The sequence below is a fragment of the Canis lupus genome, chromosome 19 (assembly GCF_003254725.2).
Source record: "Canis lupus dingo isolate Sandy chromosome 19, ASM325472v2, whole genome shotgun sequence".
Taxonomy (NCBI): domain Eukaryota; kingdom Metazoa; phylum Chordata; class Mammalia; order Carnivora; family Canidae; genus Canis; species Canis lupus.
The window spans coordinates 36512434-36525351 of record NC_064261.1 but is presented as its reverse complement, the minus strand read 5'-3'; the positions used below and the strand labels follow the sequence as shown (position 1 = coordinate 36525351).

The window sequence follows — 12918 nt, the reverse complement described above, 5'->3', positions numbered from 1 at the left end:
CTGCTCCCTTTGACCCTTTCATAGTTCTGTAGATGAATCCAGGCTGTTCATATCATGGGGCCAGATCTTTGAGTTGATGGTCTATTATGAGGTTAATCTAGAGCAAATGGTTGTGGTCACTCAGATGTAGCATGGTTTCGCTCTCTAATTGCAATTCTGTGTCCTTCCAATTATGTCCCTCGTGTTCTGGAGTCAACCCCCGCTGGTGACCAGCCCCTTGGCAATCGAGGCTAATGCAGACATCTGGAATGTTCTATACCTCAGGCAAGCCTTCCATTTTTTATGGGAAATTCAGCCAAACAGACTAACAGACCACTGCCCCCACCCTGGGTGCTCGTAGCCTGCTTCAGACATGCACACCCAGCAGGCTAAGAGCCCTGGTCTTCTCCTTCTTGTTTTTCTTCCCAGGACTTTCATGTGTTGTAAGACCTTCTTTATCCACCCAAAATGAAAATTTGGGGGATCATCTGTAATACTATATTGATGCCTCCAGTGAATATGAATTCTTGGTTTAACTAATTCAGATAGCAATTTTTGTTATTATTACCACCAAATAAAAATCTTTTAATTTTTTTTGTTTTTTTTTTTATCTCCAGTGGAATAACAAGTTATTTTATTATTCAAACGGGGCTCACTTCCTGCTGTTTTCAATATGATTTTTAATGAATATGTAAATTTTAAAATTAATTTACAGCATACATTGGGAGGCATGATTTTTGAAATGACAAAACTTTGATGGATTGTAAAATTATCTCCCTCAAAATCATCAGTCATAGTGAACAGAATGTACCAACCTCATAATTTTACAGCTTTTTCTTCCTCTTATCTTCTGTTAGGGACTCACTTAAAATTGATTATAAAACAGTGTATTTCTTAGGCCATAATTCATTCACAGATTAATTGGGTTTTCAGTTAGTATCCCATCATCGTATGGGATGGAAGCCAGTTGTGTTTGCAGCCCTTCAGGGTTGCAGGAAAGAAACCCTGATTGCTATTCCCAGCTGACTGAGGCTACCCATGCTAATCACTAATCACATTCAGACCACATAAAGTGGAACATCCTTCACCACATTCCTATTTTCGAGCTGGCTCACAGCAGGAGATCTTTATTGGCTCTGACCAAGAGACCAAGATGCCGTTAAACATGTTTATGAGGGGAGATTCTTTTTCCCCCTCCTTGCTTCAAATGACATTTCTGTAGCCATCCCCTGAAAGCGTCAGAAGGGTACGTGTGTGCGTGTGTTCATATGTGTGTATGTAGGTATCCATGCAGAACAGGCCTGGACTTAAATCTCTCTTTCCTAGCTGTTTTCCGATGCGGAATAGCCTTGGGAATACCCTTTCAGTAATCCTTCGATATCACCCAATGGAAATATTTAAGGGACAGTTTGCCTGTGACTCCTTTAACACTAATTGAAAGAAAAGTATTTTTTACAGTCAATTGAGATAATTGTAGATACACATGACGGAGAAACCGTATGCACTGAATCCAGCAAAGAGAAACACCAGCCCACTCACATTTAACTCACTGAAACTGGGTTTTCACAGAGTTGAGGAAGAGAGAATTATTCCCCACCCACACTACTGGAGCCAATGCTAGTTCTGAAGTGGGGAAGACTTGCTCCCTGTTATAGTGGTCTGCTTCCACCATCGTGTTTGTCCTCTGTGGGCCTAGGGATACAGCCCAGGCCAAGCACCTTCCGAGGTGACCCCGAGGTGTCACTCTGTCCTGTATCTATGGGATGCGGCCACTCCAGGACTCTCCAAAATCTCTTGTATTCTTTCGGGACACCCAGTATCCTTGAAATTCCTCTCAGTATTCTCAAAAGTTCATTCTGAGGCAATTCCCTCATCTTGTGCACATCGAGGATTTTCTTTTCTGCCACATTAAACTACTTGGATATTTAAAAAGCATCCCTGCCATCTTCAGTCCTCCCACTGCTAGATACAATCCTCACTTATTTCATGGGTTTTCATCTGTAACCTTGAGGTCTTTAGTGCTGCTGATTATTTCAAGGAGCTTGGTTTGTGGCGATAGAAATGCTCCTAGAAAACTGTGTTAATTACATTTTTTCAAAAAAACGAAATCTATTTTCCTGTTTACTGGGGAAGTTACTGTCTCCACTTTCTGAATAAAGGAAACTTAAGTGTCTTCTGGGTGATTAGAATTAGAGCATCCCTTAGCCCTCAGGAAATAAATGAATGCTCCCTAACAGACAGTAGTACAGCATCTTATATAACCTGGGACTCAATCACGTTCAAAGGCAATAAAAGGCATTAGGTAAAAGATAAGGAAATGTTATAGAAAAGAAGATGCCCAGTAAATAAATATAATTAGCATTCTCCCTTTAGTCCACTAACATTTCTGGATCTCCTATGTCCAGGTGTGTTCTGGGTACAAGGGATGAAACCATAAAAAGGGTCATCGCCTCTACGGGAGACTGAGCCATGGCCACCACTGTGCGCAACCAAAGCTTAACGATGCCATGATCATAGTCTGCACAAAGAATGAAAGGGGAGCAAAAGGGGCAGTGGGCAAGACTCCAGCCAGAAAAAAATTTGTAGGATATTTTCCTCTGTCCATGTCTCCAGAGATGAGTGGGTATTGGCTAGCATGAAAGGCGAGGAGGACATTCTGGAGAGAGGAAGATATGCGAGCCAGAACACAGAGGTACTAACTGCCTGGCTCAGAATTCAGCCAGTTGCCATCCTCAGCTGGCTAGCTAAATAATGTGCTTGATACTTATCTGCATGCTTACTGGCTTGTTTTCAAGGTGTTGCTGAGCGGTTTCAATTTTATCTTTAAAGCCCTGGATCATTTGTATCCTGATTACTTTTGAGATTGCTTTTTTACCCTTGCCCCTGCATTGCCACTGGATACTGCCTGGTTGAGCACATTGATTCCTGAGCTTGCCTGGGAATAGAGAACTTTCTTTCTCTCCTTCCCCTTTCCATAGGGAACCCTACATCTTTGAAATGTCTTTCTGTTTCATCACTGGCTTTTCATTTTGACACAGAAAACACAAATGACTGGACCTGTCATATTCTTAGATATGGAGCTCAACTTATACATTAAAAAGAAGAAGAAAGAAAGAAAAAGAAAGAAAGAAAGAGGAAATAAAGAAGGAAGGAAGGAAGGAAGGAAGGAAGGAAGGAAGGAAGGAAGGAAGGAAGGAAGGAAGAAGAAAGGAAAGAAAGAAAGACAAAAAAAAAAAAAAACAATGGAAGAAAGTGGTGTGCCAGGCAGTGACAAAAGCAATGCAAGCTTGTGGAAATTCACAGGATCTTCATTGTGAAACTATGGCTGTTGTTTTTTCTTTTTTCTTTTTAAGATTTATTTATTTATTTGAGGGTATGGCAGAGGGAGAGAGAGAGAAAATCCCAAGCAGATTCTGAGTGTGGAGCCCGACACAGGGCACAGAACCCAACGTGGGGTTCAGTCTCACCACCCTGAAATCACAACCTCAGCTGACACTAAAAGTTGACTTACCTGACTGCATCACCCAAGTGCCCCTTTGATTGTTCCTTACCCTATGTGTGAATAAGTTCAGAAGCTCCTATTGAAGGAAGGCCCCGTTTCATTAAAACCAACTTTGATAACTTGCACTTCCCCTCTTTTTTTTTAAAAGATATTATTTATTTATACATGAGAGACAGAGAGAGAGAGAGAATGAAAGAGAGAGGCAGAGACCCAGGCAGAGGGAGAAGCAAGCTCCATGCAGGGAGCCGGATGTGGGACTCGATCCCGGGACTCCAGGATCACACCCCAGGCCAAAGGCAGGTGCTAAACCGCTGAGCCACCCAGGGATCCCATGCACTTCCCTCTCTTAAAAAATATCTTAAGTATGTGGTTTCCTGATGATGGGTCAAAAGGCAAGAGACATGGCCTTCCCCACCAATTCTGGCCAAAGAAAAAGTAGAAAATCCATTAATATTTAGAATAGAAGCATCTTCCATTTACCTGCTGTTTATGTGGTAACAGACCAGGCAGTGGTTCATGTGTTAGGCGTGAGTTTAAAGGTTTCAGAAAGTTCTCATTTGCTATTCTTAATGCTTGAAGAGGGGCTTTTGAAATTTTTGTTTTGCTTGTTCGTGAAGGGAAGGGAAGGGCAAGGGGCATTGAAGTATTATGAGGATGTTTAGTGTCTGTTTAAAATGCACTTGCCCCAGGATGGGTGGCAAGTCTCATCATTAACCATCCTGCCAATAGCTTCAGGTCACCCCCATCCCCTTAATATCCCTAAGATGCTGATAGGTTGTAATACGGGAGAACCACAAATTAATTACAAACAGGTTTTGTTTGACCCACACATTTGTTTTAAATAAACATTAGGAGATTTTGTATGTGAATTCCAGATTGCCATTGCTCTTGAGAAATGAGAAGTTTCAGCAACACCAAGCCCACATTCCCCCCAGGGGTAAAGGTCAGCCAGCACTGGGGCAGGAGGACTAGTGATTGAGAGCTGGAGAGTTCCAGCTGGCCTCCTGGATGCGAATCCTGCTCTGCTTAGCATCTCACATCCACCTTGGGCAAGATACGTAGCTCCTCTGCCTCTTTTTTCTCATGTAATACATAGTGTAACCAATGATACTTGCCTCCTGTCCAGTCTTTAGGGCAAGCACAAGTGCTACACAGATGTTTGTTAAATAAGCAGTAGCTTCCCCACTAACTGGGGCAGGGGCTCTGCAGTTCTCCACGGTCCCCACTACCATCTGTGCATTTGTGCATACGTCAGGTTCCCCCCCTGTGGCAATGGATTTTCCTCCCCTAGTCTCAAGCCTGGCCATCCCTCAGCCATCTATGGGGAAAGGGAGGAATTTCTACAAAGATAAGGAGACTGAGGGGCATATATGGGAAGGTCTTGTACCTACTTCCAAAGTTAAGGTCAGTGTCTTCAGCTGTCCACAGAGACTTCAGCTGTACAAGAGCCATGAAAGGGTGGACAGATAACGCAACGCTTGCCCTGAGAAGCTGGTCTGTACTCCTGTGCATCCCCAAAGCACTTGAATCATAGGCAAGTTGCTATTTCAACTGCAGCTCTCTACCTAGTTTGTAAGACCTTGCTTCCATGGAGTGAACAAAAGAAAGGCTCCTTTTACCCTTTGAGTATCTGGTGCTAGGTGGGAAGATGAGGGTGTGGGAGGAAGGGGGGGATTCATTATGGTCAGTCTTAGCTCCTGGACCTACTACATCTGAACCATGTTTTTCTATCATTGGAAGGAGCATTAACCAGAGCTTCCTCTCTTTGGTTACTTGCTAACAAGTCAGGAGGCTTAAAATGTGCTCTGTCACCACCGAAACTTTTGATTCCAGCGTTACTGGGTAAAGAGCTTAGGTGTCTTCCCCAAGATCCCTCCAAGGATGCTGCCCGGGATGCCTGCTGAATGGGGCCGCTGGTCACACGGAAACGGATGCACTGCTCCGTTTCACTCAGAGCACGCTGCTGCCCTTCCTGGAATGGGTATACTGAGGCTTCACAAACATCTTCCCTCCATGCAATTTCTTCCTTGAGGCAGGAAAGAGAGACCCTCTCATTATTTATCTTGAACGTTTGATAGGCCTCCTTTGAGAAGGTCATTGTCCGCAACAGCAAAATAATCATGGGATTTCTAGACAAGCTGGAAAAAGAAAAATGATTCATTATTTCAAGAATTATTCTGCTTTCACTCCCCAAAATGGATGAAGGCTTCTAACAATATGTAAGAGAGAGCAAGGCTTAACTTATTATATGAAAGGTTACACTTTAAAGGGAAACGAAGTTCAAACAGTACATTTTTAGCTCTGCAGTAATATAACAAGGGTCAAGGCGGTCCATCTGTTACCCCCATGGTCTTCTGGATGTTATTGTACTATTCCCTTTGCAAAGGAAGGCTGCCTGCCCTCCTTCCCTTCTCATCCATTTGGGCTAATGAGATTGGATGACTTTTTATAGGTTCTATTCCAGCAGCACCCCCTCCCTTTGGTCCCTTTCCGATTGTCGGAACAGATAGCATATTTCCCATACAGGTCCAACTCACATCTTCTTGCCATGTCACAAAAAAAATTGTGCATCTTCACAGGATAATATATTTTACTGACACAGGTGGGGGTGAAGGTGGCTGACTAATCACCATAGATAGTATGGCAAAATAGACCAAAAGTTGGGACATAATACAACTAAAACAGCCATGTCTGGAGCCGAGACACCTATTAAGTTGGGTTATTTGCTGCAATAAAGTTTGTTTACATTAGTGCCAACCAGAGAGCCCAATCGAGGCAGCTTGGCTGATAAAGACACCGAGCTTGAAGGTAAAGACTGGAAAGGCCGAACCGTCCATATGATCTTGACGGCTCACAAGCCCAACAAGTTAGGGAAATGATGTGAAGACCTAGTGAACTCTTCTTCCGCCTGACAGCAAGGTTTTAAATAATATCTTAAGAAAATCAAAAGCAAACATCCCCTGAACCTTCTTTCCAGATTAGATCTGAAATGAAAGACCCTGAGTTATACAATTAACTATTGATTTTGTTGATCCACATTTAATTCTCATAGCGATCGAGTTGTGTTTACGCAGCTGTGTGGGGCAAACATGCTTCACCCGGAGCAAGGCGCCTTTCGTTTTGACATTAATTTAAAAATTAAATTGTTCTGTGCATGTGAGACAAAAATAAAGTTTATTTTTATTGTAGTGGATAGCTGAATTAAACCTCATAAAGTAGCATTGAGCCAGCCTATGTGGTTTATGAAGAGAATACCTTTTATAATGCAGGAGTCAGTTTGCCAACTGAATATATTATAGGTGGCAGAGAGAGAACAAAAAGCATTGCATGCTGTCCAGCACTAGAATTTTGTACTAAGGCAGCTGTAATTTAATCTCCCTACAGTTTAACTTCATGATTTGATATAGCCAGTAATATTGGTGGGTTTATCACCTGAACAGTCTTGTTGCTGCCCCTAAGAATGTCATCATTGTCATGTTTACACTGTCACTCACATCACCAGGCTCCCCTCTACCCCTGTCTTAGAGATAAAAATCTGAATTTGAGCACTTTGCTCAGATCAGGTGAGGTAGTACTCGCTGGCTAAAGGAAGCACTTAAGAAAAGGACAGAGCCAATATCTGTGCCATCCATCATAGACCTGATCTTTTTTAATAACATTTCACCCCCTGGGAAGCTTTATTGTCTTGGCTATTGCTCCTGGATTTCCAGGAAGTGATGGCAGCTGCTGCTTCACTCAACTTGCTGGCCATGCCCACCTGGGGGGTAGAGAAGAAAGGGGACAAGTCAAAGCACAGCTGCCGGACCAGGATGGCCATCGTATATAAGTGTACCTGTCTCTGCTCTTGACACAGATAGGAAATAGCTTTTGCCAAAGTAGACAATTGTCACACATCCATTAATCCAAGGGTAGCCCTGGTTCTTGATGCTAACCTGGAATCCTAGAGGCCATGCCACCACTAATATGTCTGGGAACTGTGCTATCATTAGTCAAGTGAAAGTTTGAAATAATCTTTTTTTACATGTCTCTTCATCACAGAAAAGCAGATGTTACAGAAAACTCAGTCAAGTCTATGAGCTCCAGAGGAACTGATGTAGCAAAGGCAGATCTAATAGGGACTGACTACCTTTACTGATATGCAATGAATATCAACTCCAAGAGATACAAGACGTAGTGTCAGAATCTGAGAAAGAAAGCAGAATAAAATCTAGTCCATGGCCTCAAGAAGTGTGTAATCCAATTGAGAAGTGGGACATTGATATGAAAACAGCCTGTATAATAGAATAGATGTAAGTTCAGAGTCAAATGGACAGGAATTCACAGAGAAAAAGATCCTGTGGAAATAAAAAAAAAGATCCTGTGGATGAGTTATTATAGAAACAGAACAAGCTCTGGATAACTAAAAAAAAAAAAAAAAAAAAAAAAAAAAAAAAAAAAAGGGATGAAGTTCTAAAACTTATTATTGGCAAAAACATGGAATTAGAGGAAAGAAGAAATTCTCATTTAAGCATGTTGAATTTAGGAGATGACTAGCCACAGAGAGGTTGAGAAAGGTGAATGGAAACGGTAATTAGTTAACCTGTGAAAAACATTGGCCCAAATGCTGTAACAGATAAAGAATAGAAGGAGACCAAAAGAAGCTAAGCAAGTTGAGGGCATTAATTCAAAAACAGAATTGGGGCAAAAGGGGCATACCCACAGCTCTGAGATTGACAAGATAATTCGTGTTCTAAGTGCCATTATTAAGAACCAGAGAGCAGCCTGGATAGACTATTCCAACTCATTTCTCAGGGATCCATCTCCTAAAATATCTGAAGCTCTGTTCTATATTGATATCGTATTAAAGAATTTTTTAAATGTACATTCCATGTGAGCAGTAGTTTTATCTCATATACTGCTCTATCCCTGGTCTCTAGAATACTATCTAGAACAAAGTAGATGCTCAATAAATATCTGTTGAATACATAGATAAGTAAATAAATAAATGCTGTGGCAAGAGCTGCATAATCTCTATTTAAATATTAAGATCTGGGTACAGAGTTGAAATAATGAATGTCACTGTCATACCGTGGCAAAGCAAGGGATGGAATCCGGAATGAAAGCAGACTCCTGCTAGCATTCTCCCAACTAGCACATCCTTCCATCCTAGACCCCCACGCCCACCCCATGCTTACCGGGTAATGAGAAATAAGAACATCTTACAGTTGTTGCAACAAACCAAACTACAACACGGAACGCAAAGCTCAATGTTCCTAAGTCTTTAGAACAATTCCCACCAAGGAATCCTCTCTTTAGAACAAGGATCAATATATAGGTGCTGATTCTGATGTGCCCTGGCCCTAGGAGTCACTATGTCACATATCCTGGGGAATAACTATATCCAAAGCGAAGGCTGACCAGCCCTAAAACCAAAACATGAATTGCATTAGGAGATGAAGTATAAATATGAAAAGAGTGAACTTTCTAACATCCACAAACATCTGTGTGTTGCTGGATAAACCTTACCTTGCAGTCCCATTAGGCTCGATGGCTATTGTAAAGTACCCAATAGATTGAATGCCATAGTGTAGTGTGACCCTTAAATGGTCTACCAAATTCCTTTAGAAGTAATTTCAGGTTGCCTATTTATAGATTAATGAATAATATGAAATATTGCTTCCTGGCTTTGGCACTCACAGCACACCTCAGAATAAAAGGTTAGCGCTTCCAGATATACTTTTATGATGACCAGCATTATAATGGTATTGGGGAATCTTTCTTTGGAAGGAGAACTTCCATGGGGGGAAAGAAATAGTATAACCTTTTCATAGTCATCTGATCCTCCACATAAGTGTATTTTGTTCCTACAAGAGTAGTCCCAAATCTGTCACTCCAAAGTGAAAATGGCACTGGGATACACAGTGGTCCCTTCATGCTGTATTTTCCTCGGACAAAGTTCATGGCGTCTTCATGCTGACACACACTGACATCTACGCCAGACATGGGCCAGCTTGCTAGACAGTTAGGTATCAGATTTACGACATGAAACGATGATGGAAGGATTAGTCAAAGAAAAATGTCTGATCAATCTTTTAAGTTAGTACGATATATACTTATTTTTATTCATAAGAATACCTATAAATTAAAGGCAGAAAGGCTTGATGCCTCCACTCTTATGAGCCAGAATCATTAACCCTGACACTAAAATAAGCAGATTTAGAAGTTCCCAGGCCAGATCCTGCTCCATTCTCATTCCTGAATAAAAATTTTAGTTAATATTATTGTGCTGGAAGAAGAAAAAGGAATCTAGGAACACAGATAAGTATGTTCCATTTAGTTAAGCTAATTACACACGCTGGTATCAATGAGCTGGCTTGTTTCCTGATTCTAGGTCACTTTAAAACAGTAGAGATTTTGCTTTTGGAGAAATTGAACACTATTGATCACATCTGATGCATTACTTCAGGTGAACAACCTACATTTTCTTTTTCTTTTTTTTTTTTTTTTCAACCTACATTTTCAATTAGATCTGTAGATTCATCCACAACCTGGACAACAAAAATCAAAAAATATGTTTTCAAATGGGCATTTCAAGTGATGGCACTGATGTTAGTTTGCAGAACTCACTAACATGTCCTTTTTTGCATGTTCATATAACAGTTTTACCCAAACTTATATTTACATGCCTTTCCTCTTCTCAAATGCCTTAATCTGCCATGAGCTACACTTGTGATTTTCCGTGTTTTTTTTTTTTTCTTCTCTTCTGGCTGACAGACCTGGACCCACACCTTCTCCCCATTTTCCCCATATGGGAGCATTTCCCATCTCTGTGATAAAATGACATCCCCCTCCTATTGCCTCTTGGAGCTAGTTTTTAAATGTCCGTGGGTCCATTGTTTATCTCTGAGTTAGTTCTTTTCCTTTCTACAAGGTGCATAATTTTCTACCCGCCCTGTTTCCTTCCTTACTGACCTTCTCTCTGCTTGACTTTCTTTTTTTTTTTTCCAAAAAGTAAGCTCGCATATTTCCCTTCTGGGTTCAGGGGTTCCAGCACAGGTCACTAAAAGTCATTGATCCTGGTAGAGGACAGCAGTATAGTTAATAATATAGTCAGAAAAACACATCTCAGCTGAAAATTACTCTTTCACCTAATAAAACCAGTTTGCCCTGGAGATACTGAAGAATCTTCAGGACCCGTAAGGAAACAGAGTGCCCCCAAGTGCTGAATTGCATCTCCCCACCAGCGATTGGATGGAGAGAGTGGTTCTCTATTACTGATCCGTCACATTAATTTTTCAGAAGGGCAAGTGAAGAGTAATGTGTCCAGTTGAGGTAATAAAAGGAACTGAGCACGGGGAGAAAGTAATTATCCGGGTTGGAATTTGACCCGGTTAACCGGGTTAACACCACAACTCTCGAGAAAAGTCTGGAGGGTCTCTAGTGTTCACCAAAGGTCATTCTATCTATTTTTATGTCTCACTCAGAAAGTAGCTCCGCCAGGAATACAGTAAGAGGTGGTATTAAAGAAGAGATTAGTGCCTCTGAGGAAAGAGAAATGACTTTAGCTGCATCTTTTCTCTTGAGATTGGCCTTCCCCCAGCAAATATCACTTAACATAGACTTTGCAATGTGCACAGACCTTCGACTAAGAAACCCTGGATTAAAATACCTCTTCCCCATTCCTGCAATAAGAGCATAACACAAAATTCTGCTATGAATCCGTCCTCCCAGTGCCCAAGATTGGCTCACCAGGAAACAGATGAGAGAAATCATATCTTACTTGAACCCAACATCCAGGATTAGCCAGACTGTCTCCTCTATTAGATTTATCTGTGCCCACCTGGCAGCTCGTGTCTTTCACATCTACTAAATCACCTCTCTCCTCTTTCTTTGCCCATGAAGAAGTTTCTCTGCCCCACCCCCACTCACTGCGGTCTGAGGTTTCTTGCATCTTTTTAAAAATTATTTTTTTTATAAAGAAACTATTTTTTTTAAGTTTTATTTATTTATGATAGTCACAGAGAGGGAGAGAGAGAGAGGCAGAGACATAGGCAGAGGGAGAAGCAGGCTCCATGCAACAGGAGCCTGACGTGGTATTCGATCCCAGGTCTCCAGGATCGCGCCCTGGGCCAAAGGCAGGCGCCAAACCGCTGCGCCACCCAGGGATCCCTAAAAATTATTTTTAATGACAACTAAGTGGCAAAGCATCCATAAGCTTGATTCCCCGCCCCCCGAGGGTTACTTCTTGCATCTTCATGGCCTTACTACGTTTTTGACTATTTAGTTAAAATCTGCATCATCATACATAATGAAAAAGTTTGGGTGGTGATAGGGAGCGTGGTGGGGACACTTCTTTCCAATTTCAGGTGCTTCTTTTCAGGTGGGAGGATCTTCCTAGGGTAACACTCCTGGCCTCTCTGCCCACCACCCCCCATATACTTCTCCTGGTCAGAAGGAGGGGTGGCTTATTTAATTAGCAAGTGCAAAAAAAAATAAAAAATAAAAAATAATTAGCAAGTGTAAGAGGAGAACAGGGAATGTTAAACTCACTTCCTGCTCTTCCCACCCCCTCTCTGGAGTCAGGATGGCTGTGAGAAGCACACATTTTGTCTTGTTCCTTTATGCTACAGGCTCTATGGGAAGACACTTGCCCCCAGCCCAGGGTTGCCAATTCCCAGGCCTATTTCTAGGACGAGTACTAGGAAACTCACATCTTTGCAGCAGGAAACCTCATTCTCCAATGTAAGCTTTCTCATTAATAAAGCTGGTTTTTTATTCTCCCACCAGCCTTTTCTTTTTATCTTAGTCTTCAGTTTGTTCAGAACTAAGGTGGGGAAGAGAGCTATTTATTGTGCCAATAATAGATGCACAGAAGACACCCAATTAAGAATATTTTATAGCCACAGAGCTTTATAGAGCAAGAAGATACTAAAAACTTTAGTGTAAAGACACTAAGGTATAGAGGGGTCGCACAGCTAATTAACACAATCCCAGAGAACTAAACCCTGGTTTCCAAACACCTGGTCTAGTGCATAGTGATTAAGATCCCAAATTCTGCAGTCAGACTACTTCTGCTTAAATCTTGACTCCCTAACTTATTAGCCAGGTGTGTGTGGCTAGTATTTGCAGAAAATACAGAGTATTTTCCTATTTATATAAATAATGGGGATAATAAGAATTAAAGGAGATAATTCGTTCAAAGCATTCAACCCAGTACATGACACATAGCAAAAACACCTCATAAACGTAGCTATTTTCCTACCACATGTCTTCCTGAACTGATTGGCAGTGCATCTCTATAGCAATAGAGAGAAACAAGACTATGTTGATAAAGGTACTGGTTATATTAATTTGTGCTAAAAGATGCCAGTCCTCTTTGTATTAATGCCCAGCTGAGGAATGATGCTGCATTTGAATTTCCTAAGATGATCTGAATCTCTTTCTGACATCTTACAGTA

General features: G+C 41.5%; 1 protein-coding gene across 10 annotated transcripts in view; it reads left to right on the top strand.

Moving 5' to 3' along the window:
* The window catches only part of NCKAP5 (NCK associated protein 5), a 960379-nt gene that overhangs the window by 940216 nt on the left and 7245 nt on the right, over positions 1-12918 (top strand). The window lies entirely within an intron of this gene.